General features: G+C 38.2%; 1 protein-coding gene across 19 annotated transcripts in view; it reads left to right on the forward strand.

The window, feature by feature from the left end:
- Positions 1-27,731, forward strand: part of dlg2 (discs, large homolog 2 (Drosophila)) — a 182,547-nt gene that overhangs the window by 64,424 nt on the left and 90,392 nt on the right. The gene's annotated exons all lie outside the window — the stretch shown is intronic.

The following is a 27,731-nucleotide window of genomic DNA, read 5'->3' on the forward strand; positions in this document are numbered from 1 at the left end:
CAATGTGGGGCTGTGGCACAGGTGTACAGGTGGTGTTTTATCTATTTCTTTATTTCTTTGTGCTTTTATCAGCTATAATTATTTCTATATATGAAGGCTGTGTGAGTACAAATACCTAACAGCAGAGCTCGTACAATGACTATCCAAGTCATTTTTTAATCATCTCTCCAAACTGCTGTGTTTACTACCAATGTTAATGTGATCATTTTTATTCAAGTTACAACAGTCATTCTTCAAAGCCATCAGCACAAAGCTCTGTCCTGTGGTCACCTCCACCTTCAACCTTGGCTGATACAGGAGTTAATGCAGCCTGCTAAGTAGGCTCAGTGTACGCTTTGATCACTCACCACTGCAAAAGCTCAATGGAATTAGCTGCAAGCCTAACAACGGCTAATGCATTACATTATACCATGGTAGCGGTGCACAGTTGCTATCATAAAACAAATACTTCTTCATCAGAGTGAAATGAATGAATGTAGTCAGAAATGCATTGAATAAGAGTGCATAGTAGTACACAGCATGTTTATATATATTTGCATTCATGGTGTATTTCATATCAGCACTGGCATGACTCATATCTCTGCTTATCCAGCCCTCAAGACACCATCACAATTAATCAGATTTTTATCCTCTGGCACTGCACACTGATTAACCAAGGACTTCTTTATGGAAAATGAACAAACAGACTTTATGTCATAAATTATATGGATGATATTTCCTGATTTTGTATTCTGAATCAAAACATCTGCACATGTTACAGTGGGAAAATAATCCTCTTCTGACTTTAATGCTCAGAGTTTAATGACACTTAGAGGATGTGAACAAACACAGACCAACTTGTAGAATATACTAAAAACCAAGAAAGTAAAATTATAGCATCACATAAACATGATCTGAAATTGCCCACCTCTCCCACAGTCTTTACATATATGCCAATATGTAGCTTTACATGTTGTGAGCGGGTATTTATCAAACGTCTCAGAGTTACACTGAAAATTAACCTTGAATTGATTAGAATTAGGTTTTCTGACAGCTGCAGGTTGGAGTTTTATACAAGGGTAAAATTAAAAATGCGGAAAATAGCACTGTCAATAGAAAAACAACATAGGTAACAAATTGAACCCATATACTTGCAAAAATATGATTCATAGCTTAAATCTCATAATAATTTCCAATTTTCCATTTGCATAGTAGGCAGTAAGTAAACACTGGCAAGCACTCATATGGCTTAAAAAAGAAATGTATATACAAATTGAAATGGTAGGACCTTAAACTCAGTTGAGCAAAATAATAGTCAGTCCTTTCCAATCACATTGTTGTATAATACCTACAATGATGCCAAATTTTGCATACAAAGAAATGATGTTGCACTGTGACACACCTCTCCATGGACAACTTGTCTTCTACAGTTAAATTCCCCTTTCATCTACACTGTTTACATACAGTATGTGCCCTTACAATCAGTCATCAGTGTTGGGAAGTACGGCATTTGACCTGGGAAGAGGGGTCATCAGCCATGGCTTTGCAGATATCCTTCATTACCATGAAATAGGTGACATCAGGGGGGATGTGACTGTGTTTAGTCCACTCGTTGAGGATGCACAGGCCATGAGTATTAGTGAAACTGGATTTAATACTGTAGAAACTGTTACATGTCAGTTATGTCATTTTTGTTACAATATCTTGTAAGAATATCTTTTAATAAGCTCATTGTCATCACGCCTTCCAAATGATATTCCCTCCTAGCAATTGGTTCTGCCTGAACAGCATTTCTTGGCAGCTCCTGACACCTCTGGAGCTCTCCTAAATATAGAGGTAGATATAGAGATAAGAGCAATTTAAGAAAGTTGAGGAAACACTTTTACTCCTTGTCCTAAAAGTAGGACCAAATAACTTGTTAATATATTTGTTGGGCAGTGCATTCTTGTATTGAATACATATTGAAAATCATAATAAAATAAAACATAATTACCAAAAAAAAGTAGGACCAAATATACATCAGTCAGTAAAGACTGATTTCCTACTTGCAAGAGATGCTTGATAAACACAGGACATGGTTTGGTGTTTGAGTGCTGTTGTGTAGTTTTATGATTTGTAGCAAGGTACATATGCATTTGAAATAGGATCTTGGATAAGTGTAGCAGCCTGACTTTATGACTGAAAGAAGTTATTATATACAGTACTTAAATATATGATATGTTTTTAAAAAATGACAACCTGTAGAGAAGCGGTAATGACATTTATATAGGGATAGGTTCCAATAGCTGCTCTCTATTTTAGATTTGGTTCCAACCTACCTACCTGGATTCATTAAGCTTGGATGCTAATGGATGTCTTATCAAACCTTTCAGCTCCACCCGTTCTTTTTATTAGCAAAGAGCAATGTACAAAATATTCAGTAAGCAGTGTCCTCATTTTTAGCTGGCTCTGACCATCACTGTTAAAATGACATGCGGCAGCAGATTAGGTAATTAAAGCTAATTGTGTAACGGCTAAAATAGAAAGGTAAACGTAATAAAATTCGATAAGGAATTTCAAAGGATTTGAATTTGATACATAAATTTGATACTGCATTTGAATTTGATAAAATGCTATCAAACCTCATCCCCACATTTATATGGTGTACTTGTGTTATGTGAAGCAGACTGGTTTGGTTGTGGTGTGCAGACAGGAAATAGCTACCTTCCTGGCAGCCCGGCAAGACCTGACAAATGCAAGTATCAGTGTAGACCTTGAACCTAATTTGGTTTAATGCTGCAATGGTGGGTGATGAATCATCACATTTAACAAGTTCTCCCTTCCTTTTCCTTTGTTGTCTCCCTCCCTTCACAGCAGAGGGGCTAGACTCAGCAATGTTCCCATTCCTATTCCCTGCCTCCCTCTTCAGCTCCTAAACTGTCCCTCCATGAGCGTTCTCTGTGATCAATAATTGATTGATCCTTTGGCACTGTTTTGCAGCGATATATGCTTAGAACCACATAAAACAGTAATGTCATTCAAGATACAGATGTGATTCATTTGCTGGGCTAGTTATCTTACTATAATTCTGTTTTTTCCTCTCAGTTGAATGTGGTATCTGACCTGCGGCTAAAGGCCCTATCAGTCACTTTAACAGAGCTTTATTCAGAGACCCTAACATCTGATACACGTCTAAAGTAAACACTGTAGTATTTGTATATTAAAAACATTTCACATCCATACATAAAAAAAGGAAATTGAGTGCCCGGATGCATTAAGGTTAACGTATCACTAGCTAGCATGCAGTCTCATAAAACATTTACTACTTGCTCTGTGCTGAAATAAAATCAGGTTACTGATTTCATAATAAACCATGGTAAAATTCCTGATGGTTAATATTACTGTTTCAAATTTTAATTATCATCAAAACCGTGTTTGATTACCACTAGGGATGTCAGTTTCGGTTAATTTTGCTTTTGATATCACCCATTAACCTGTAACTAACCGGTTAATTTTTAAGAAAAGTTGTGATGTAGCTTTGGTTTGTGAGAGCTGTCCAGCAGTAGGTGGTCAGAGCTAGCTTGTCTACCCTGGTTAGCATGGTTAGCTCATCCTTCTTCTCCTCAAAGTGCATTAATCACAGTAGCTCTTGATGGCATAACATACTCGAGCTTGAGGTACCGAACTAGCTCTTTCAATCCCTCACCCTTTACCACACGCTTTTACACCAATACTTTATCCATTCAAAAAGAATATCTGATGTTATGAACACATAATTGCCTAGCCGTTACCGGAGTGTGTATGCAAATTAGCCTATAAACTGGCATGTGTAAGCGGTCAAAAATATTCTTGGTGGTTAACTGATTAATGATTAACTGTCAACATCCCTAATTACTGCTCTTTGAAAAACCGATGGTAAATACTGTCCGGCATCAACCAAAGTTAACAACAGTCTCCCAGACACAGGCACGCAGGTGCAGCATGCAAAGTGGGTTTGTTTTGCATCAGTGAAAACATGGAGGAAGGCAGTGACAGCGCTCCAGAGATTTTTCAGCCTAGGAGGAGTAAAGGTCATTTCATGCTTTCTGCGTTCCGCATCTGTGGACAGCTGAGGTCTTGCGAATGCGCACATTCATACTTTTTTTCAGAGGGCCATGTTCCACATGTGCCCACTAGTTAACAGGGTTGCAGCGTGGTAACTTTCCAGAGTCTTAAAATCCACTCTGTGAGTCTTACAAATCGCAGTGTCAACCTTTAAATGCAATATTCTGTTATTCCAACCAGACTTGCTGGATTGTATTTTATTGTCTCACTGGTACTTTAGACAACACAACCACACCAACGCAGCCCCTTGTATTGTTTTACACAGGGCTGTTTTCAGTCTGAATACAGCTGAGGAGTTCCTGTATGTTGCATAACAACAAGAAAAAGTCAAAAAAAGAAAAGCAACAGTTTAATGAGAATAGGAATACAGTACATACATACAGAAGATGAGACAGGTGTTCCTGTTTGTTGCAGTGCAAAGTGCAGTTACTTCTAATGGCCACATGGTGCCATATTTAATGTTAATGCACATTTGATATGGTTTTCATATGTTTACATAAGGTGTTGGCTATGTTATTATTTTAATGTTTATGCAAACAAAAATTGCATAGCGCTGCTAGTCTTATTTTTGATTTTTATATATAAAACGGTTATAATTTTGGTCACTATAATTGTGATATGAAATTTTCATACCATTTCATCTCTTATAGTAGCAATGTTTTTTTTAAGTCCACTTCAAACATTACTTAGCACTTGACAGAGTTTCAACCACCAAAGAATCTAATTCTTACTCTTTAGAGAGATTTAGTGCAGAGGGATTGCTGCACAGCTGGATGGATCAGCGGTACATGTATCTCAACTCTTCTATGGCCAGACTGCAGGGCTCAGAGTCAACATAGTGATGCAAATACCCTAGTCAAGTAATGCATAAGTAGCAAAACGCAGCTCCATACCTAACATCACAGTAATCTTTAGGAGGAATTATTCCTCACTATAATACACATGTCAGAGTCATTGCAGGCAGGAGTACTTTGATCTAGCATATAAATACTGTATGTCACCAGTTTCACCAGTCTGCTTTTCATTCCATTTTAATAGATAAAAAATAAACACTGCAGCATTCATATTCAAACCGTGCCACAAATAAAAGACTGAACCACACAATCTGAATATTCAGTAAATGAATATATAGCTAAATGTATTTGAAGGGAAACATAATACTGCTCAGGTTACATTAATCAACATATATCGACTAAGTGTATCTGAGTGATGTTCTTTAAAGATAAGTTGATGCTAAACATGTTTTCAAAAAGTTCAGTGCCAACTCAGTGTTTTGTTTTCTATACAGTAGGGAAACTCTCTACTTGTGGAAACTGAATCACAATTAAGATACTCATGGTTATGTTCAGGCAATATGCAGCACTGTGTTGAGGTTAGGAATCATTATGAACATTGTACAGTAGTATTAAGGTATGGTTCAGCCAAAGCAACAGAACTTTGTTCGCTGAATCTGTGCACTGACACAGGATTGTTGAGTTGAAATATGTAATAGCAACACCCTCTCAGTTAACAGAGGCCTAAATTCTTTTCTATTCTCTTGATAAGAACTCATTCTAAATGGTGTTTTACATTTAATTGTATTGCTTTTAATTTTTAGTTGCTACTTGATAGGTTTGACTGGCTTGGTAGCAGTTTGATCCCGCAGCATTACTGTACGAAAGTAGGAAAAGGCCTTTTAATAAATGTGCAGGTTTCAGAATCACAATCCATATATGCAAACATGTGTTTCACTATTTGTTGGTTTTCACCAAACCTTTTCACCCACACTCTTATCTTGCCACAGCAGACCTGGGAAGGAGTGTGGTTTCTCAGGCTGTGGCAGGACAGTAACTCCATCTCTCTGAGGATCTGTGTCCTCTGTTGTTAAAAGAGGCAGAGAGAAGAGAAACACAAGCTGCTGTCTTGGAGAGTCTACCATTGTGGGGTTTTCCTCACAATATGAGGTTCATTAGGAAGTGACTAACTGTTACTGTTACTCTGCTAGGGATTCCCATGGTTTTGTTTTATGCCAGGGACCCCAAAATGCTACAACACCCTGCCGAGGCCCCCTTCTGACAAAGCTAAGGCTGTGATTTACCCATATACACAATCTGATTTGGCCAACATTTAATAAGCAAAGTATAATCTCATTTCCTTTTATCGTGTTCATTTGAGTATTCCATTCTTGTCCTGTATTCAACATTCTCAACATAGCTAAGACAGAAGAGTATTCAGATATTATTGATTTACTTACTTTCATTCCAGTCTAGTTCTTTTTTTTCCAGATATGCAGCGTATGAAATCATCTTTGTAATATAATGTAATAGAACTAAAAGGAATTCTACTTTTTCAGCTAAGTGTATACTCCCCCACCCCCACCCCGTCCACCAAGTCCGCCACCCCAAACCAGTCAACCTTTACCATTACCATCTCCACCTCCATAAATGTCTCTAGCTGTCAGTAAACATGGCTGTTCAGTAGCATCTACAGTAGTGACAGCAGCAGGAAACTACACAGCAATGGAAAACACTCCTAAATGCTTTATTTTATATTGTGATAAATTCCAGGCTTATCAACTGTTAGGTAGTTCTTCACAGTTAAAACACAAGACTTCACACGTCTGTACAGACATGTGGTGCTATTGTAAAACCAAAGTTGATTTTTAGATTAAAGAATTGTCCACAATCTCTAGAAAAAAAATGTATTACAGTTCATTTAGCAGATGCTTTTATTCAAAGCAAATGATAATTCATAATTACATTATTAAAGGTCACCTTTACTCTTTGAAAAAATACTTTTCATACAGTATCCGGAGAATGTGGATTGATGATGAATGTGGTGGACAATGTTATGGTCCTCTGCAGTTGCGGAACTCTTATTGTTATTTGCTGATCTTTTTCCCGTGAGAGATGTCTTTTAATTTGACATCGAAAAAAATGAAAATATGATATGAACATGGCAGTATGGGGAGCCTTCTGAAAAAAATTATATGTATTATTTTTTATGTTTTGACATATTATGGAAGGCCTAATTTTCATGTTGGACTATAATTTACCTACCTTTGATATCATCTCTTATATTGGATGTGAATTTATTTTAATTACATTCTCTCAGTGTTGGGTGTTTTTTGAAGATAGTAATAGAGATATTGCTGTAAAAAGTTAGCATGCCTCACATCTCCACTGTGTTTTTTATTCCTGAACTTACCACACTGCTGCACAAACACTGCACTGGTGTTAGTGCACTGTGGGTAGTTTAGGGGCCTGGGAGTTTAGAGCACTCCCAGCAAATACACAAAGGCTCTTCATGTTCAGAAAGCTCTGTGTATCTTTAGCCCTTGAGGTAAAACAGGAGTTACTGTTGTTATGGTTATTTTGTGAAAAGAGCCTAGAAAATACTACTGATCGTGTTATTTTACTCGACATTCACTGTATTTACTGTTTTCAACCAAATATCAATTTGAGTTGTGTGTGCATGTATGTGTATGTGCACACAGTTTGTATCTTTCTTACAAAGTGCTGCTCAGTTGTGCAGCTTTGGCAGTGTTTGTGCTTTCTTGCAGTGTGAAATGTGGTCTGGCTCTCACCTGCTTCAAAAGTTAAAACAACATGTCCTTGGCTGTTTTCCTCTATACTTACTGCGTTGTCAAAAACTGTGTGTTTGCTGAAGAATGTTGCCTACGGTACGGTCGATGTTCTCTGCATGAACAATGTGATACAAAGTTAAAAAGAACAGAGAAATATTTCGGGCTCAGCTGGAACAGAATGTTCACTTGCTGCTTGAATATATGGAGTTAATGTTTCACAATTCTCACTTTTGTAGAATTCTCTTTGTGATGGCTTCAAATACTCATTTGAGACGCTGAACAATAATCTTGTGTTGTAACACCAGTGTTGTGTTTGCATGCCCGTTTTACCTATTTATTAATTGTTTAATACTTTGAAATTGCTGAAATTGTTGTAATGTACTAGAGACCCTAGAAATTAAAATACATCATTAATAGTAATTATAATACCTTTATTTGTATAGCAACAAAATGCTTCACAGGATCAAAAATAAGAAAACAGTTTTCTTAAAATAAAAAAATGACAATAAACTCATGACATCAATGCAGAGATAAAATATACTTCAAATAGCAAAGGGAAGAAAGGAAAAGGATGGGTGTCTAGATTTTTGCAGCAGGAAAAAAGAAGAATCACCTTCTGTTCTTTGAGTATAAAGTTTGTCTTCACTGCACAGAAATGCAAAAGGTAAGAAATTTCAACTTTTGCTGTCAGGTTTCATCTGCAAGCAGCACAGCTGGGATTTATATGACAGTTGACAGAGTTTACCATTCTCCCACTGAAAACAGTGAACATTATTTGAACAATGAACAACAATTTTTACCAGACTGATGCCATTAAGCAGACAATACAGCCACTGCACTGACATGACTTTGTATAAGATTTACCTCGGCCAGTTGGCAAGTTGTTACTCCTGCTTCCATTCAGAAACACAATATATGCATGCTTTGTTCCCATAGAAAAACATAGCTCTCCAAACTTATGCTCACAGTCCCTGATTTAATTGGTCAAAATACTTCTTTCAAGTTGTGGTCAAACGTGTGCTCTGGTGTGTGTGTGTTACCTCTTTCAGTGTCCGTGCTGCAGCAAAGCCTGTCCAGCCTATGGTTCCCTCTTGGCTGAGCTCCCTACAGTGGGGCGGGGTGTGGGAGGGAACTTGTTTGCCGCAGTTGCCGATGCAGCGATGGGGAAGCAATTCATTGCTGTCCCACAACACTGACAGCACTGGCACACACACACACACACACACACACACACACACACACACACACACACACACACACACATACCGGCACAATGAGCAGCCGGTCTGAGTGCTGCCAGAGAGCAGGCATTAGTTTGAAGAGAGCACTTCCCAGCTAGGGAGATAGCAGGTTGAATCTCCAAACACACACACACACAAATATACAGTCACATACACACAGGCATGCAGGAGGAGAAGGAAAAGAGCGAGGAGGTAAGAAAGACTTTAAGGACATTCACAGTTCACAGTAGAATTTACAGGTGATACGTAAGTGAGAGGGAGAAACTCTAGCTGTGTATATGTGTGTGTGTGTGTGTGTGTGTGTGTGCATTTGCTGCCGACTCACCCTGCAGTCTGGGGTGGTAAGGAGCCTGAACTCTATAGCAGAAAATTGCAGCAAAGTCTCTTTTTCTTCCAGTTCCTTCTTAACCTCAGCAGCCTCCCTCTCTGCTGTAGTTTCCTGCTCTCTCTCACTGACGTCTTACCACAGTGAGGTTCAACTATACAGGCCATGAAATCACTCATATATGTAAATCTTAGTGGTGAGGTACTGTAGGTTTGTTTGTGTGCTAAAATGTGCATTTTATTGATGCAGCTCAGTAGAAGCAAGAGATTGTCATCCTCTGAACACACAAAAAACAGCTGATGTTGATATTGAGATTGTGCTGACATCGTGATAAGGAGTGTTGTGCAGAAACAATTCATTTCTTAGTTGATTGACAGAAAATTAATCAATGACCAAAACAGAAAAAATAAATAAAAATTAGGTGGCTTCTCAAATATGAGTATATGTTTGCTTTCCTTCGTTTCATACCATTGTAAATCCAATAGAGTACTATAGTGTATAGGCGTCACATAGTATATGCTTTAGTAATTAGAAATGTTTGTATTTTTGAGAAGACAAATGATCAAGTGATTCATTTTTTAAATATATTTTATTTATGATTGTTTATGATGAACCTTTTCAACCTTTTTACAAACAAAAAATGAACAAATAGACATGACAAAGAATGATCAAGTGATTATTTGAGCCAATAATAGGCTGTTAATCAATTATGAAAATAATCATTAGTTGCTGCTCTGTGGTAATGTTCTATGTTTTTGGTGGGAGACTTTCTGTCAGATGAAGTAATGGCTGCAGTTTCTATATTGTTGTCACATGTGATTACTTTGATGGAGAGAAATTTTCCAACTCATACTGAATGGAGTTGTATGGCAGGTCCACACCTAAAAGTAAAGCATGACAGGCCAGCTGTAAAAGGAATCTTTTGGTTTATTACCAAGTTTATAGCTGATATCTTGAACATGGTGACATCACTAAAAAGAAGTCAGACAGGTCAACAAACAGACAGGCGATTAGACAAGTTGGTTAGCCAGAGGAGAAAATAAAGGTGAATGTTAAAATTATTACCCAAACTGTCCATTGTGAACACCTATCAGAGTTTACAGAATAACTGCCTGCTTCAGCTTTGACCTAACGTGCTTGCTGTATTTGTGCGCACACTATTTTCCTGTACAAGTGAGTCATTTTTGGCTCGCTTACTTTCAGTATTATCTCCCAGTAAAGAGAAGGTTTAGATCATCCGGTTAATCTGTTGGCTTGTTTACAACCTGTCTGATCGTCTAACTGCTCATGTGTCTTTCACCATCAGGCTTTGTTGGAGCGATGTTGCCAGATCACAGCAATTATTTTGAAGTGCACTGTGTTATCAGATGGAAATGATGGCCAAAACTACTTTATGAAGATAAGTTGGAGGCAAGCTGGTGAATTTAATGGTGAAGTTGGATTTTATTTTTGCATGGTAGTTTTATTATTTCATGCTTTTCTTTGCTTGTGTGTAATGTCTAGATATGTTGATGATGTGTGTAGTTATATATATGGTATAAAACACTATAAAGTTCTCTTTTCCTGAAAAGCACTGAGGCAATCCCTCATTAGTGTTTGATGTTGATGAGCAGCATCCTGCACTTTTGTTCTTGCTCAGATTTTACATCACTGCATAAAATCTCAGCTCAGCAGAATAACACACATTTTTGTTCATCATAAATCCTCCACTGAAGCCTTTGACAGCCTCATGAGCTGTCACTCAAAGGAAGATTAGGATGTGCTGTGTGGGGTCAGTTTCCACACGGACAGGTGTGTGTTTTATCCTGCTGGTAGTCTCCTTGTTCAGTGGCTTTATTTACATTGTTGTGTAACAGCAGAAGCTTTTTTGTTGTTTTTTTTCTATTCCTTTAGACTTGGTCCATTATGAATGCTATCCTGCCTTTTACTGTATATGCACTCTTCACTGAAACACCATCAATAAGCAGTCATTGTAGTTATATAACAAAACACTGGCTAGAGACATGTTTTTATCAGAATCAGAATCATTTAGTCTGTTTACATGTTATCTGGACCTGTCTAGTTTGTGCTCGGGAACTGTTTGTGATAATAAGTGAAAAGTATGTTGACTCCACTTGTTTTTGTCCCACAGCCTCCCTTTGTGAGAGCCAATAAAGTGGCCTCTACACCATTCATGCTCTCTCTCACTGTCCTCCTCTCTGGCTGCCTCTCTGTCTTCCCTCTCTCTCTCTCTCTCTCTCTCCACTCTGTCCTTTTTGTCAGAATGCAGGTATTGTTCAGAGGGGAAAGCCCCCTTGTTTTTTTGGACTGGACCTAGGGGAATATAAGAAGTGGAACTGTAAGAGAGGAGAAAGATAAGACAGTTCCAAATTGAAGGGAAGGAGAAAGAAACCATTCCTCAACCTTTTAACCGGCTCACTCAGTTAACATAAGGAGGAATCAAGTGTAGATGGAATCAATGTGGCTTTATACCCTTTGGATTAACTAACTAATCTTGAGTTGGTATTTAAAGAGACCCAAGCCTTTTTTCCTCGTGTTGATTTTAGTAATTGGAGTTCATTTTATAATATTGTGTGTAGTTTTGTTATATTGCAAATATAATGAATCCCACCATATTTTCACACCTCCCACATCTCCCATCCAGCACAGTGACATAAGAGAGAACAATATATAGCCTTTTTAAAAAGCGAATGTATGTTTCTTCAGTATTCATGAATGGTTTGGGGGCTGATTGCCACAGACAGGGTAGGTGAATACTGAGAGACAGACTAACAAATCATTTTTAATGACATTAGTTGACAATAAGAAAAACAGACTTTACCATTGCTATGTTGATGATACTCCGCTTTATCTTTCCTTCCTGCTACTGTCTCAGCACAGATCTCGGCCTACCTCATTTAATTCAATTTGCTCCAAAATAAAAGCCTTAGAAGGTATTAAAAGTAATTTACAAAAGTCTCAAATATTTTGTCTTGCTTGCTCTTCCTTAAACAAAGTCTGCAAAAAAATCTGGGCATCATGATCGATGACCAACTAACTTTCAGTGAGAATATTAGTAGCCTCTGCCACTGGGTCATATCAGGTCTCACCTGAGTATGCCACTCAGCTCCTTGTACAGGCACCGGTCATGTCATACTTTGAGTACTATAATGCCCCTCTGGCAGGGCTGCAAACATGAACAGTAAAACCTCTGAAAATCCTATTTAGGTTAGCAACCTTATTTTCAAGGGTCACTCTGCTTTTCATTACTCTCCACTGGCTTCCCATCACTGTTCGCATTAAGTTCAAGTCACTAGCCACTAGCACAGCGCCCACCTCACCCTCATTCAGATATTCTCATTCACTACAATCAGCCAATGAACTATGACTTGTCCTGCCATCACTGTGCTGCAGGAAAACTCTTCTCCTGAGTTACCTATCTCAAATCATTCAACAGAATCCCTCTCTGTCTTCAGAAATGACTAATGTAGCTCTTCAGAAAGCATCTACTCACTCATCTAACTCTCTCTCTTCCTCTCTCTTTCTCTCTCTGAATGTTCCTTCTCATTTCCTACTTATGTCTTACTTCATGCACCTGCAATTTGTGTGTTTGTTGCTTCAGATAGAATTTCAAATTTGATCTACTGAGGCTTGAGTTGTGTGTCTCTGTAGTATCTGCTAAATAGATAAATGTAAATGTTACATTGTCCTTTAATCTTAACTTTTTGTGATCATTCATTCAAGATACAGGCAAATTAATTGTTGCAGATATTGCAGGTGTTTTTTTCCACACAGTTAGTTTATCTATTTATATCCTTCAAATTTGCTCCAACTTATTACTATATTTAAATGTTGTAACACAGTCCTACAATGTGTAATTTCAATGGATTTACATGCAGAGGTCTAAAGAAATAGAGTGGTTTTAAGAGTATGATTCTGACAATGACCATGACTATACAGTAATGGCAATACTAATACTATTGGGTCATGGTTAAAAGTGTGACACCAGTTAATATGCAGTGATAATTTTGAGGGTCCCCAGAAATTGCTGCATTCTGCCTGTTCTTAAATACTGCTGTTGAAATGACACTATTAAGCAGTGTGTGCCTTCATATCAGACAGACAACAGGTCCTACATACTGTATATGTATTAAGTTTAACAAACTCTTGCAAGTAATTGTAACGGTGGACAACAAAAGCTGAACACATTCCTGATGTGTTCTGATTTACAACAAAAACAAAGCAGTGAGCATTGCCTTGTGTATGTTATCATGTTGACTTGTAATTGGTGTTTACATTAACATCCAAGTTGTAATTACAACCGGAAAACTCATATTTTTCTGAAAGCTTGGTTGTATCCGACTTGGCACTTAATAATACAGAAGGACCTGATAATCAAGCAAACATGGGCGCCTAACTTAAGCCAAAGTCCATTGTTCAGTCTACAACTAATTAAACCCATATTTAATGGATATAATATCATTTTGTCAATGCATTGTATTTTAAACCTTCGCACAACCAACCCAGTTATCATACAACCTTCTTCAGCTGTCAGGTGATGTGAAAGCTGGCAAGTTGTAAACATGGGATTCTGTCTCATCCATCCCATGTGAACCTGTGATCATTACAGTCAATCCACTTGAATTTAATTGTTGTAATTTCATAGCATGTTCAATGTAGAGGCTCAACTTTTCTTTCCTGACCTTTGCAACATTCATTCATTGTGTTTTAAAATGTAAAATGTAAAATATTCTGCATAACAACCATGGAGTGTAGAGAGCAAATCAACTTAGGTAACAACTGACTAATAGCTTAATTGCCTTTGTAATGCTGTTATAATGTAAATTATTAGGATTCGTTATACATTAGGATTGCCTTGATTCCCTTTGTATAGTATGTATAGGCACATATTTCATCAACGTGACGCACAGTGTGACAGAACATGGCTGCCTTCTGTTGCAGTGTAAGCACAGCCACTTATGAGACAGTGTTTATATTCCTCTTGAATGGACATATTTGTAATTGGATCATTAACCTAGTGTGGGGGAAGTGCTGTGTGTAAACATCATCCATCAGCTTCAGTGTGGGTTCAGTGTACTGTTTGGATTGCACATGCTATTTGTCACTGAGTCATGGGCTCTGTGGTGATGGTGGTTTCATCTGGAAATTTGCATCCAAGATTCTTTTCAATATGAAAATGTAAAATGTGATAGAGTTCTTGATATTCAAATAGGGACGAATAAATAAAAAATGTTATATGTTAAATACTATGCATATACATTTGTGATCTAGACACATCATGCTGGCTTTGGACCTTCTTTTGCTAGTGTGTTATGTTTGTGCAGAAACATCACTGCTGTAGTGGTGAATGTGTAGCTGATGGCTGAAGCAGCTCAGTGACAGTCTAATCATTGCAGTGTTGGCATTAAAGCTCTCTGTTCCCAGGACACACAGGTGTATTATAAGGTGTATAGTGGCCAAATTAGTGATAAGAATCTTAGTGTCCTGGGTAATCAGATCTTCTAAAGTCTTACTTTCACATTGCTTGAGATACAGCCAAGACATCAACCTGCAAATCAGCTCAGCGGCAAACATGTGAAGAAGAGTTGCAGATTAAAATGCTTACCTTCAGCAAAAAGCCACAGAGTCATCAGTCACACTGTGTGGAGGAAAGTGCAGACAGAGAGACCTGAATTGGAGTTGACAGCCTTAAGGATGGAGAATGAAATTTGCTCTGCTTTTGTCCCTGTGAGGGGAGACCTTCTCTCAAGAAGTGCCCAGTTGCTGATTCCTTCATGGGGTTTTTTCCAAGTCTTGTAACTTTACCCAAGAAATGGGTGAAATCTCATTGCCTGCGGTCATGCTGGCGATGAGGTAGCCAGCATGGTTGCCCCAGTTCCACATGTGAATGACTGTGTGTAAAAAAAGAACAAAGCAATCTTCTCAAAGCTTCTCACAAATTTTGAAGAAATGTGTGGAATAGTTTCCCAGAGGCTGCCTGATTAATTAATTCTCATTGACCTCAGTCTCTGTTTATTAGAGTGGGCTGAAATGGAGTTTTTAGTTACTGTTGGCTTTTCCTGTTCCAGACTTGAACTGATACTTTAGCAGTGGAGCATTGTATTATCCTCAGTGTTACAGTTCCATCTAGTGGTTCAGTTCAAATAACACTGTACTGTACACTGTAGATGTATCCTGGTGAATCAGGATGCATCATTCACACAGTGCCTGCCAAGGTGTTTGTAAAGGACTTGATGCAACTACTGCAGCCGTGTCAGTCCTCATCTACTGCACAAGGACTCAACAACTCACAAAACTTTTAATGATCTCATCTTCTGCACTCCCCTGCAGACTGAAGACTAATGAATAGTCATGCGAGACAGGCAGTGAAAAGAAAAGACAGGGGTAGAAACTGCTTACATTTTGTTTTATGTATTGAGCCAGCATGAGACACAGTAGTTCTGTATAGCACTGTACCTTGGCTGCAGAGAAAATGGGAAATTCAGTCAACGCTCATGCAGCAAACAGTAGAGCAGAAGCCAAACAGCAGTATCAACTATCACATGTTTTAAGCTGCAGGCCCACAAATCTACATTTTTGTGGCAAGTGGGAATACATGATTTGTAGCTGATGGGCTGAAACATTAAAAACCACTGATATGTTACTGACACTGTAAGTATGGAAACACAGAGGTTCCACAGTTTGGACAAACTTTGTATGGGACACAGATTTCACTGTTACACTGAAATTTTATTTGCACAGATGATCATGTCAGTCTATTTTATGTATTGGGAGTGAATATTACCCCTCCCAGACTTTTAAAGAAAGTATTTTCTAAATAATTTTCATCAGAGAAGGTTGGTCAGAATTGAAAAATAACAGTTTTTAGTTGCCAAGTATTCCGTATGCTTAAATCACACACATGCAAACATAGAGGTCACTGTGTAATAATCATATAGCTTTATATTTTGACAGAGAGATGAGGGTAGCCCCTGCAGGGTGTGACTGTTGAAGATATTAACCTACTGGGGTGTTGTAATTTTCACCTGGTATGCACACATCAGCGCTTCATCCAGGGCTCTCATCTCTTATCTGGGCGCAGTGCCAGATGACGACGTGTGCAGTGTTCACCTCCGCATACTGTTTTGGGTTTGTCAGAGAGGCTCCCAGGCTAGTTTTGCCAGTGAGGGGGTGCATATGATAATCATCATTAGTTCATCATTAGTTATGATTAAAAGGTTTAATTGTATTGTACTGTGTGGAAGAAAATAAGTCATTTTAGTTTATAGAAATTAGACAAGCAAGTTATAACATGGATATCCTACATATAGAGATTATACAATAATAAAAAGTTTATTTCATAAGAGCAGTGTTAAAGAAACAAACTGAAATAGTAGAATGACTCTTTCTTAAATGACATCATTACACTATATTTGATCAAAATACAACTTCCAGGAGGAGATTGCATGATTGAAATATATATACAATAATCCTTTCCAAATCAGCCATGGCAGTAATTTAATTGGCTGTGTACCCTAGTGAAGATTTCAGCATCTTTTACCTCAGAGTAAATGCCTGCTAAAAATAACCTCAGGTTATAGCAGTCCCACATGAACTGAAGTCCTTGTTAAACTCTGGCCTTTCCCTCTTGGTATTGACCAGTGTTTCCTCTGTTTTTGTCCAGTGCATAAATAGTACTTACTTATTACTTATTAACACCAAAGTGTTAATTCTAGAGCACTACATGGCTATAGTCTGCAAACAGTACATGAAGCTTGCAACTACTGGAATCATGTTATTAGTGTAACATTTGGATATTATGTGTATGTTGTTAGAACTGTTCAGTGTGGCAACACTATGAATCAAACAGCTATAGTTGTGAGGATAATAAAGAGACATTTATTTGTATGAATGGCTCATTAACACCACAGTTGTGGTATGGTTAGTTGGAGTGATGAAGCATCACAAATGCTGGTTAGGTTAATTTATGGCGTTAATTTATGTGTCCTATTGTCAACAAATCCCATGTAAACACCAAAACCAACAATGTGTTAGTCCATCCCTGTCTGTGGTGCTTAGCACCAAGTCCATTGCTTCCTACTGAAGACGTACATCTGTAGCAATTTTTAAAAAAGGTTCAGTCATTTGCTAGAACAGCAGGTCACGGTAGTTTTTATTGTACTGTATTTATTTATCAGGACATTTTAACATAAATGATGTACTGTACCAGATTTAGCTTCAAGCTAATTTTCATCTGCAGTCCCTTCCAATTAAAACATATAAAGAAAACGTCATTCAAACATGAGGAAATAGTGCATTTGTTGGGAACTATATTCTGCAGCGGATTAATATCTATTTGGTTCTCACATGAGTATTTCTGGCAGCAGGATGGTGTGTGTGGGGTTGAGTGAAAAAATAAACAACAGTGTGTGTGTGTGTGTGTGTGTTTATGGTAATGAAGGCTCACTGATGTGTTTTTAATAGCTTTTGGACTATAATGGAGCTCAAATGAATAAGATATATCAGAGTTTGAATACAAACACAGTGCTTGTCAGATCAGTTCATCATTGGTTTGGGTCTGTACATGAGATTTGTCCACATATGAAAAATATAAAATGTCACCAGACATATCCTTTAAGGAAATCCAATGAACTGTTTCCTTGAAAAGAATGTTCCATTCATGATTTGATTTCTTGTTAGACTATTGATACAATCACACATGCAGAAAGTGACACTTCACACACATGCATTTGAACACATGAAATAACAATACCTAAATACAAAAATCAAATAAGATCTTTCTGCGTGGTGATAAATCTGTTTAGATGAACCACTCAAATACATTCTGTAGGGGAAACTAAATGTGGCACTGTAGTTTGAATTTGACCAGCTGCCAGATGACTCTTTGGCCAGCTGGGGGCACCATAAAACATCCTGACTTAAAGAGGCTGCTTGGTTGACTGGCTGCTACATATATATAGTATAGTATACAGTACATTCAACTAAATCACTGACAATCATTTTTTTTTCCAAGTTCAATTTTGCAGCAGTTAAGGGCAAATGTTAAGGCAGATTATTCTGCTAATGAGTTAATCCTTCTTCAGTAATGAGGCTAATAGGAGGAGGAGGAGGATGGTTAAGATGGAAGGTAGAGTGGTAAGAGAGGGAAAGAGAGATAGAGACAGTGGACATTGGTGGCAGAGAGAGAGAGAGAGAGAGGGAACAAGAGTAAATGGTGGAGACACAGTGGTGTGTGTGTGTGCGCGTGTGTGTATGTGTGTGTGAGCAAGAGCCCGTATGCAAAACCTCGCTCTCATGAAGCGTGAACCCTCTTTCTAGCTTTCTAGTTTGGTCCTACTGTAGCTTATCTCCTCTCGTCTCTCTGCCTCGCAGCCCGTTGCTACAGCAGAGTGTGTCCCAGCAGCTTTCTTCTAGGAATGTCTCCCATTGTCAAAAGCCCAGATTGCACCCCGGTGCTGTGCCACTGCAAAGTTGCCTGCACCAACAACACTTTGTCGTTGATGTTTGGATGCAAGGTAGGTTACAGACCACTCTCTTTGCTTCAGAGGTACGGGAGGTGGAGGGGGGGTTGATGTTGACAGTGATAGTAGAGATCTTTCTATCAGTGGCTGACTTCAGAGTATTGTCCTGTATTGTTGTGTGATATACCTGATGGAAGTCTAGTACAGATCAGTGTGTTGGTTAACTCTTCTATAAACAGATTAGTGAGAAAACTCTTTTTTTTCCCGACAAGCAGTGCTAGCACAGTTTTTCCATCTGCAGTCCTTGAAGCTGTATTAATGCTTAGTGGTGCTTAATGAGGGCATATTTACAGCTACTATAATATTTTTGCATTCTTGTACTGTCACCCTTCATTTAGCGTAGTGACAAGTCAGAATTACTCCTTTACTCTTAATGTGCTGTAAATGCAAGTTAAACGCTCCTTTCTTCTCTTCTGTCTTTTCATTCGCTCTGATTTTTAATTCCATTTTTCTGAGTAACATTTTCTGGATTTTACCTGTTATTCTACTTAAATTTCAGGTCTTTCCTCACACAGGGAAGTATCTTTCCCAGTGTCAGTGATGAAGGTGTTGGTTGTAAAATGATTCAGATTTATCAGAAAGTGAATTATTTATCTAGCCCTTTCAGAGAAGCCAGTTTAGATTCGGAAACTGTCCGGACAACTCACAGGTCAAGAGGCAAATGCAAATCTACTTGAATTTTCTGTTCTTTGTTTATTTGTTGTGGTGAGTGAACATTGGTGCATTAATCTACTGCTGATGTTACGCCACTTCCTGCATGTGCTTCACAATGATGTGTAGGCACTTGTAGACCTGAATTGTGAAACTGGAAGCATCAGTGACTGGTTCATCAGTCATTTAGCTGATGTTACCAAAAATGTATAAGTACAGTATATTTAGACACATTCTGCAAAAAAAATGCATGAAACATTGCATGGACAAAATATATTTCATCACATTTAATGAAACTTTATAAGGAAGAATGGCTCAGAAAATGTGGACTGATGCACAGTTATTAAAGATGAACTTTTAGCAGCTGGAGTTAAAAACACTACTGAAGAAGTCAGGTTGTTTAGCAGCTCAGTTTTGGTTTGAGAAAAAATATAGAGGCATGAACAGGTGAGTGATGCCTTTTCTTTGACCTGTCAGGTCTGTATCTATACACAACAGCAGTAAACCTATAGCTGGAACTGTGTGTGTGTGTGTGTGTGTGTGTGTGTGTGTGTGTGTGTGTATTAGAATTGAAGTGGTGTTTGTCTGTCATTATGAGATTGATACATGAACAATGCAATTATCATAAACCTTCTAAACAATATAATTAAAATTTGCACAAGCCTAAAGATGATGTCTGTGTATAAACGTCCTCACTTATAGTGTACAACTGATGTGTAGTTATACAAGAAATAATCAGTTCCACACAGTTTCTTTTCTTTTAATATGTTTTTGTGCAGCGATCTTGCATGATGATGTATTTAAGAGAGATATTTAGCTTTGGTTTAAAATCCTCAGCTTTTAGGTTTTCAGACAAACAACAGGTGATATTTAACAATAATTAGATAAATGACTACATGTAGTTCCTGTTAGAGCTTCATGTACATTTTACAATTACCTGCATATTCCTTAGACTCACTTGAAATGTGTGTGCACGTTCCTCTGACTGTAAAACAGCTTAAACAGTCAAATTGTTCACTGAGGTCACTCTGACCTCAACTATGTCCTCATCCCTCATCTTCTCTGTCACTGGAGAATTACTTAGCAGTGTCAAAATAAAATGCAAGGCTAAGAGGATCTATGTATCATCAGCATCTTCCCCCCAACTTCCCTCTTCTGGTTTTAAAATTAATGAATGGACGTGTTTTTCTGCATCACCCAGTTTGAGGGAGGTGATCGGAAGGTTTTTGTGTCATTGTTTCTGTTTTTGGTTCTGATGTGGATCTGTGCTGGGATTGGTTTTTGGGTCATTTCTCTCTCATTTACTTCTCTAAGCTCTTCACCGCATGCAGACACTTATGGAATGTACATACACACACATTCTCTTTTGGACAGTGTCCAATAAAATTAGATATTAATTTGGAACACGCTAAATGCAACCAGTGGAAGCTGTTATCTTGCTTTCTCAACAGAATGACTGATGTACGGCACATAACTGTACATCACTGATGTTAACAGTCTGTTGGTAAATGTGTGTGTGAGTGAAAAAGCAGAGAAAGCCCTCAACTGTTCCTCAGTTTGTAGGTGTATATTCACTTTGATTTTTGGTACCATAAGATTATTCTATAAAATCCCACAAATAAGATTGAAACATATTCAACAGTGGCTGGAAGAACACCCAGACAGTGTGGGTCCAAAATCTTTTGCTCACCTAAAAGAAGCATGACACAGTGAACCTAAAAATAACCCCTGAAAAACTAGATGACAGCAGAAAAGTGTATGTTTGACTGTAAAAGCAAGAAAAGCAGAGGGCAGGTGCTCTTTCTTTTTCCCATAGCTCAGCTCTCCCTCCTACTGTCTGTAGGAATTAGGGCTGTAGCAGATAACGGGGGAAGAGAGTCTAACTGTAGGTATATAAAGCCGTAGAAAGAGGTCAGTGCACACAACCGCTAGGAGATTCCACACTAAATCTGCACAGAGGCTCTGAATCTGCCCTCGGCCATGCCACCCCACATTTCCATCTCATCTTGATTCTGCTGGATAGGGCTGTAGTGAACGTCAGAGAGGAGGGATCCTCTCAGTGGAGCATGACAACACCACACGTGAGCGGTTACGCTTTGCACACAGCTCAGCCAGCCAGCCTGACAGCCACAGCATATTATAAACCCTCACGTTGAGGGTGCTGCTGCAGGAGGAGAATGTGCAGTGAAGTACAAAAATAGCAATGTTTAATTGAACACTCATCATTGCAACTCGATGCAGAAAACATGATGAATATTTCTTGAATGTAAATCAGCTTTTTTTCCCAAAAGAACAAAAGCAAACTCTGTGAAGAGTGACTAATGTCAGATTTCCTCAAGCAGTATTTTCAAGTGTTCAGTTCAGCTTGGCACAGAACAGAACAGCTTGGTGTGGTCCAACTGTGTGAAATATGAATAATAGTTTCTATTTTACAATAACGCATTGTTTGGAGTGGTTGCAATTGAATAAACACATGAGAAGTGTTCATGAAACACAATGAGAAGAGGAACACCTGATAGACACTATGATGACAGGTGTGGTTAACCCATCTAACCAGCCCAGGATCATAAACACCTCAAAAACATTAATAATTCAATAAGTACCCAACAAAAACTCAATCAAAAGCACATCAATCCCAAAGAGCAGGCATACAGAGACAATAATACATCAAATATATCAAGTATACCATAAATATCCCAAAATGGTCTAAGTTAGATGAAAGGAAACATTAGACAAAAAACAGAAAATCTCCATGTAATATTTTTCCCTTAACATACAGTAACATAAATATGATATCATACAGCTATGGACCACTGTCCCCAAGAAGATGTGTAGTATATTTTAGCTTCTTGATGTACTTTTGATTGAGTTTTTGTCGTTTACTTTTTCAATTTTTAATGTTTTATGCTATGTTACTCATTGGTATTTATATGGGTGTTGTGACCATTTTAAAAGTTTTAACCTGATGAAGATGCGACTGGGAGCGAAATGTTTGGAGTCAGTATGGAGGTGTTACTCTTGTCATTGATAGCCTCGCTACATGCATGATGCATATATATAACTACACTCCCTCTGAGTTGGTAGCTGATTCATGCAACTGGCAGCCATGATAACTGAGTGATAAAGTTTGTAGTTTGACCCAAGGATTGATTTCTACTGCTGTATGAGATAGTTTGAATGTTTAGAACTAACCTAAACTTGTTCGGTGGAACTGTAAATAAATGGAAGTCTCTGCATGTCTCTGCATTGCTCTGATAAGTCTCATTGTTGCACCCGCCCTGCTTCTGCTTAGTTTCACATGCACATTTTCAAAGCCTTCATCCAGTGGTCAGATGCCCTCCTCCTCCATCTCTCCCTGTAGCATTAGTCACTCATCGTTAAAGTATACATCAGTTCTCGAAGCTGTGCTCCACTACATTCACATGGGATTCATCATGCCTCAGTGCCATGACTTAGTTTTACTGCTGTATACAACAAACTGTGAAAGTAGCTTGGGGGAGGCAGTGTGATGCACTCTTGTTTTGCACTGTCAGTTACACTTGTTTATACAGTAATTCTAGCTTTAGAAAGAGGATAAAAATGCTAAAATTTGCATTTGACATTTGCTGTCAGTTTGCTAACTGTGGTGAACACGCGGTGTTGGGACTCTGAAATCCAGACCAATAAAAGTGTTTTTGTATGCAGAGTAACTGATCTTACTTCAGCTACACAGCACAGGCTCTATCAAAACAGGGTTTCAGAATCATATATATACATATATGCATATACTATTTACCAACTTCAATAGAAGAATCATGGACGTGAGGGAAATTTGATAAAATAACAAATGAGGTTGAAAGTTTTGAGTGTTAAAACAACTTATCTCAAAGTTGGTGCTTTCCCCTTGACTTGGCATTCCTTTTAATGCTAATTCTACTAAGGAGCTAATGTACGTTAGTCTTACCCAGTAATTCTGCTTACTGCCTCATTTAGCCTGCCTTTATGACAATGCTACCAGTTTAACCAGTTATGTTTGTACTGGAAGTTGTTTATGCTCCAGTTATTATGCTCTCTCTATAGTTTCCATGACTCCTCTTGTCATATAGATTATCCCCCTGATCTCACTTCTATCCAGTAAATGTCAGTAAATAATGTTATTTAAGTAACACAAATAGTTCACAGTGACCGTAGTAACTGCTGGTGAAAAGAAAATCCTTTCATTTTTTATTTCAGGCTTCATACTCACCAAACAATGCTCTAGTGGTGCTCTACACTCATCTAATATGGTTGTGTAAGCACAGCATGAGTGATTTCACCCAGCACAGTAGTGCTTCTCATATATTGTAGGTCACTGGGCTTCTCTCAGGCTTCAGGTCAAATGGCCTTGGACTGGTACAGTTGATACGCTCTTTGACTTGGAGCCTCGCTGTATCCACCTGCTTAGCACAAACCTTTTACCTCATTATAGCAACTCCACTGCTGGCTGCTTATTGGTTTAGTTTGGTCTAATATGCCGTAAGCGTATTATTACCAGTACGCCACAGCTTCATTTTTGACGTTTATCATTACATCTTGAGACAACTTTGACACCTAAAATGTGATTGAGAAAGTTTATTCATGAAGAAAAAGGATAACAGGAAATTCATACAAAGCATCAAATAAAACGCACTAAAAAAAGAAAGCACTGCATTAAACCACTGATTAAAAACTCTGGGCTTTGATTAAACTTCACAGGTTTTCAAAGCCATGAGGTAAGAACTGGTAACTGTATGTGCTCATGTGTGTATCCTCTCTGGCAGTCGTTGCTAGGTTACGGGTATAAAAGGTAAATAGTCAGACGGACCCTCTTATTAATCCACAGTGCAGTGTTGGGGGATAATGCTTCTCGTTAGATGCCAATGCAGACAGCCAATCACAATGCATGGACTAAAGTAATTCAGCTAACTATAGTATACAGTCCGTGGGAACATATACAGTATATGGTGTAATGAGGAGAGTAATGACAGGATGAGTCATATTTCTTGGACTTGTGACTATGTAAGAAGACTATCATTTCAGCCATGGTGTGCTTGTAGTTTCTATATTTAGATCCTCTACTCTCTCACATTAATTTTGCTATGGTAAGCCAAACAGCAGTAGTAGCTGTGGACACCTGCCTCCTTCCCCCTCTAGCAACCCCGCAGTGGAAACAGCATCTGTGTTTGGGAACTGCCTATACAGCCCCAAAGCAGACAGATATCGCTGCTGGTCTCCTCATGTCCTCGTCTGAGAGGGCGGCTCAGAACAAGTGAGTTCGCAATGTACTGTCTGAGTGTGTGGTTGTAGGTATGTTTGACTCATAGATGTTCAGACTTGAGACATTTTTCTTTTTTGAGACGTTCTTTCTTAATTTGCTGCATCTCACATTGTGAGATGTTGCTTTAGAATTATGTTGCAGATGAAGGTTGGAATCAGGACTGCAACAATTAGTCAATTGACAGAAAATTGCCAACTGTCTTGATAAGTGATTAATTGTTTTGAGTAACTTTTTAAGAAAAAATGCCCAAATTCTCTGATTCTAGCTTCTTAAATATGAATATTTTCTAGTTTCTTTAGCCTTCTGTGATAGTAACATAAATATCTTTGGGTTGTGGACTGTTGGTCGGGACAGAAGACATTTTAGGTTGCATCTTGGGCTGTAGGTAATGTGATCAAACGAATAATCGAGAAAATATTCAACAGATTAATCAATAATGAAAATAATCCTTAGTTGCAGCCCTAATGTGTTTATAGATGTAAGTCATAAGAGGAGAGCAGCATTGCAAACTTTCCTTCTACATCATAAAAAAATAACCATGGTAATACTAATCTGAAGTACATCACTGCAACATTAAACCACAGGAAACATACTACTTGAAATGAGGTGTTTCTAAACAAACTCATACTGTACATATTGGCAGTCAGAAGGTAACAGCTGAAGGAGATGGAGATGGATTTATTGATAAAAGAAAAGGGAACTCATCTTGCCTGCTGCATCCAATACAACCTTACATTGTCAGGCTGAAACACCGTGCAACACTCCATCTCTTGCTTTCTACTGATGAATGCTTTGGGAAAGCAGTAATTACAGAGTGCATTGAATAACTTGAGCTTGAATGAAACTCCTACCTTTAGCTTATTAGACCCCCAAAATAGCAGCAGCACAAAGACATTGAGTGCATGTGTACTGCATACAAACAACGACACATGTGTCAGTTTCATCCATTCATCTTGACAAACACTGAATGGAGGTGTCAACACTAGAAGCAGAGTGTTCATTCTTTCTTTTTCTTTATTTTTGCATATTTTACAATGTTTGAATGAGCACTCTTGTGTTTTCACATGTTAGTCAATTTAATGCATTTGACTTGAAAGGTTTGTCTGTATGTGAGGTACTATGCTTTGACATCTGAGATGTGACAGTTGCCCTCCAAACAACCAAATCTATCAACATTTTCACACTGTATATGTTTGATGTTTTATAGGCAGGTTTTTGTGGGTGATGTCATCACGAGATGTGTGTACACACAGGTTTTAGAAAGCAAACCAGCATAAATGACATCTAATGAGGAAAGCATCACAAGGTGTTATTTTTGTACCATAAACTGCATAAATCACAAGGTGAGAGTACAGAAATAGCTGTTAGCATCAGAGCCCTTCATTTTGATTGATTGATTTTCATCACAGAAACTGGTGAGGAACAGCTCCCACTGTTACTGTGTGTTTATCGATGTTTAATGGAGAAATTTTTCAAAGTCTCTGATCAATGTTGTGGTGATCAGTTTCATATGTGTTTAAAGAAAGATTAAAAAATAAACACCTGTTGCTGATATGTAATTGGCTACTTATTCAATCATATATTGATGCAGTTTGTTGTGAATGAAGTTTTGCCTCTCTAGGCATCTGTTTTGTGTTTCTGCATGACCGTAAAACCACTGACATTTACATAGTGCCTAGTATATTTTGATGGTAAGCAGCAGGAAATGCATACAGTACATGCTAACATTACTTGTGTGCTGCCTGTTGATGGTTTGGGACACAGTTCATTTCTTGTATAGTATAGATTAGCATTGTTACTGCTACCAGCTGCCATGTCTCCTGGGAATTTCATGTATCATGTTAGCTAGTTAGAGTGAAAAGATGTCTGTGAGATGAGGTGTGAGATGCCAAAAAGTGCCACATACAAATTAACCTCTAAAAAGTCAGTTGCTCTATTTCTAACCAGTGTAAATGTGTAAATGACGTTGTGGCAACGTGTTTTCAATCCCCCATTTGTGCACTCATCCTTGATTGTTTTTAAATGGGAAATCTGTTTATTATTTGTCTTCTGGGTTTGATATTTTGACAGCATACTGTAACTCAGTACTCTGTTAAACAGCTGATTGTGAAGTATTGGATGGCAGAGCTACCCATCAGCACTTGAACACACCACAAGTGTCAGCCACATAGCTGCCTGGAGGAGGTTTTATTTCATGTCTATACCTGCTTGTTTTGTGCAGGGTCTCATTTCATTTAGAATGTTTACTTGTTGTGTTTGAAATAAAAAAGTAATATATTGACCAAATGATGACAACTTTCTCCTGAGAATCTAGCGCTTTAGTCATCTCACTGTTTTATTCCCCTCACATCTACAGGATTATACATGAGGAAAGTCATGCATGAGAATAGAGCTCAGGCAAAATTACAGAGTGCACTTCTATTTTTAGTTGCCCTGATAGGTGATATATCACTGGCCCAGAGCTGTGTCCTCAAAACATTAGAATGCATCTCTTTACATTGCTGCCTTCAGGCATGATCAAAAATAACTGTGATCACTGGAGCGTTGCAATTGGTTTGCTTCTCAGCGATGTTATGCAGCTAGCTCACTTCTGTTTGTGTAAGCCTTGTTCTCTGAGTCTGTTGTATCTATTAATTACTGTTCCATCGTTTTCAGTGTAGAGAGATTGACCTCTTTTGTTTGATGTTTTGGTCGAATGTAGCTTTGACACCAGGGTCCATCTACAAATGAACATTGCTGACACTAGCAAGTTAAGGCTGTGAGTGCTGCCTTCATGGTCAAATTGTAAATGCAGATATGACTATTTCTCTGTTGTCTTCCTATAGAGAAATAATAGATCCATTTCTTTTTTTTACTAAGAATCATGTGATGCTTCAGTTCACTCTATATTGCAGGTTTATTAGCCAACAGTTCTATTTGTCTTAGGTGTTTAACCATGCCATGAGATCACATGATGATAGTTTCTCTTTCTGTCCTCATCTCTATCCATCTGTTACTACTGCTGTGTTTGTGTGTGTTTCAGTTTGTAGTCACCACCACTGCATGTCCCGACATCTGTGTTAATACAGAATAATATAGACTTACACAGAAT

This window comes from Thunnus albacares, chromosome 13 (genome assembly GCF_914725855.1).
Source record: "Thunnus albacares chromosome 13, fThuAlb1.1, whole genome shotgun sequence".
NCBI lineage: Eukaryota > Metazoa > Chordata > Actinopteri > Scombriformes > Scombridae > Thunnus > Thunnus albacares.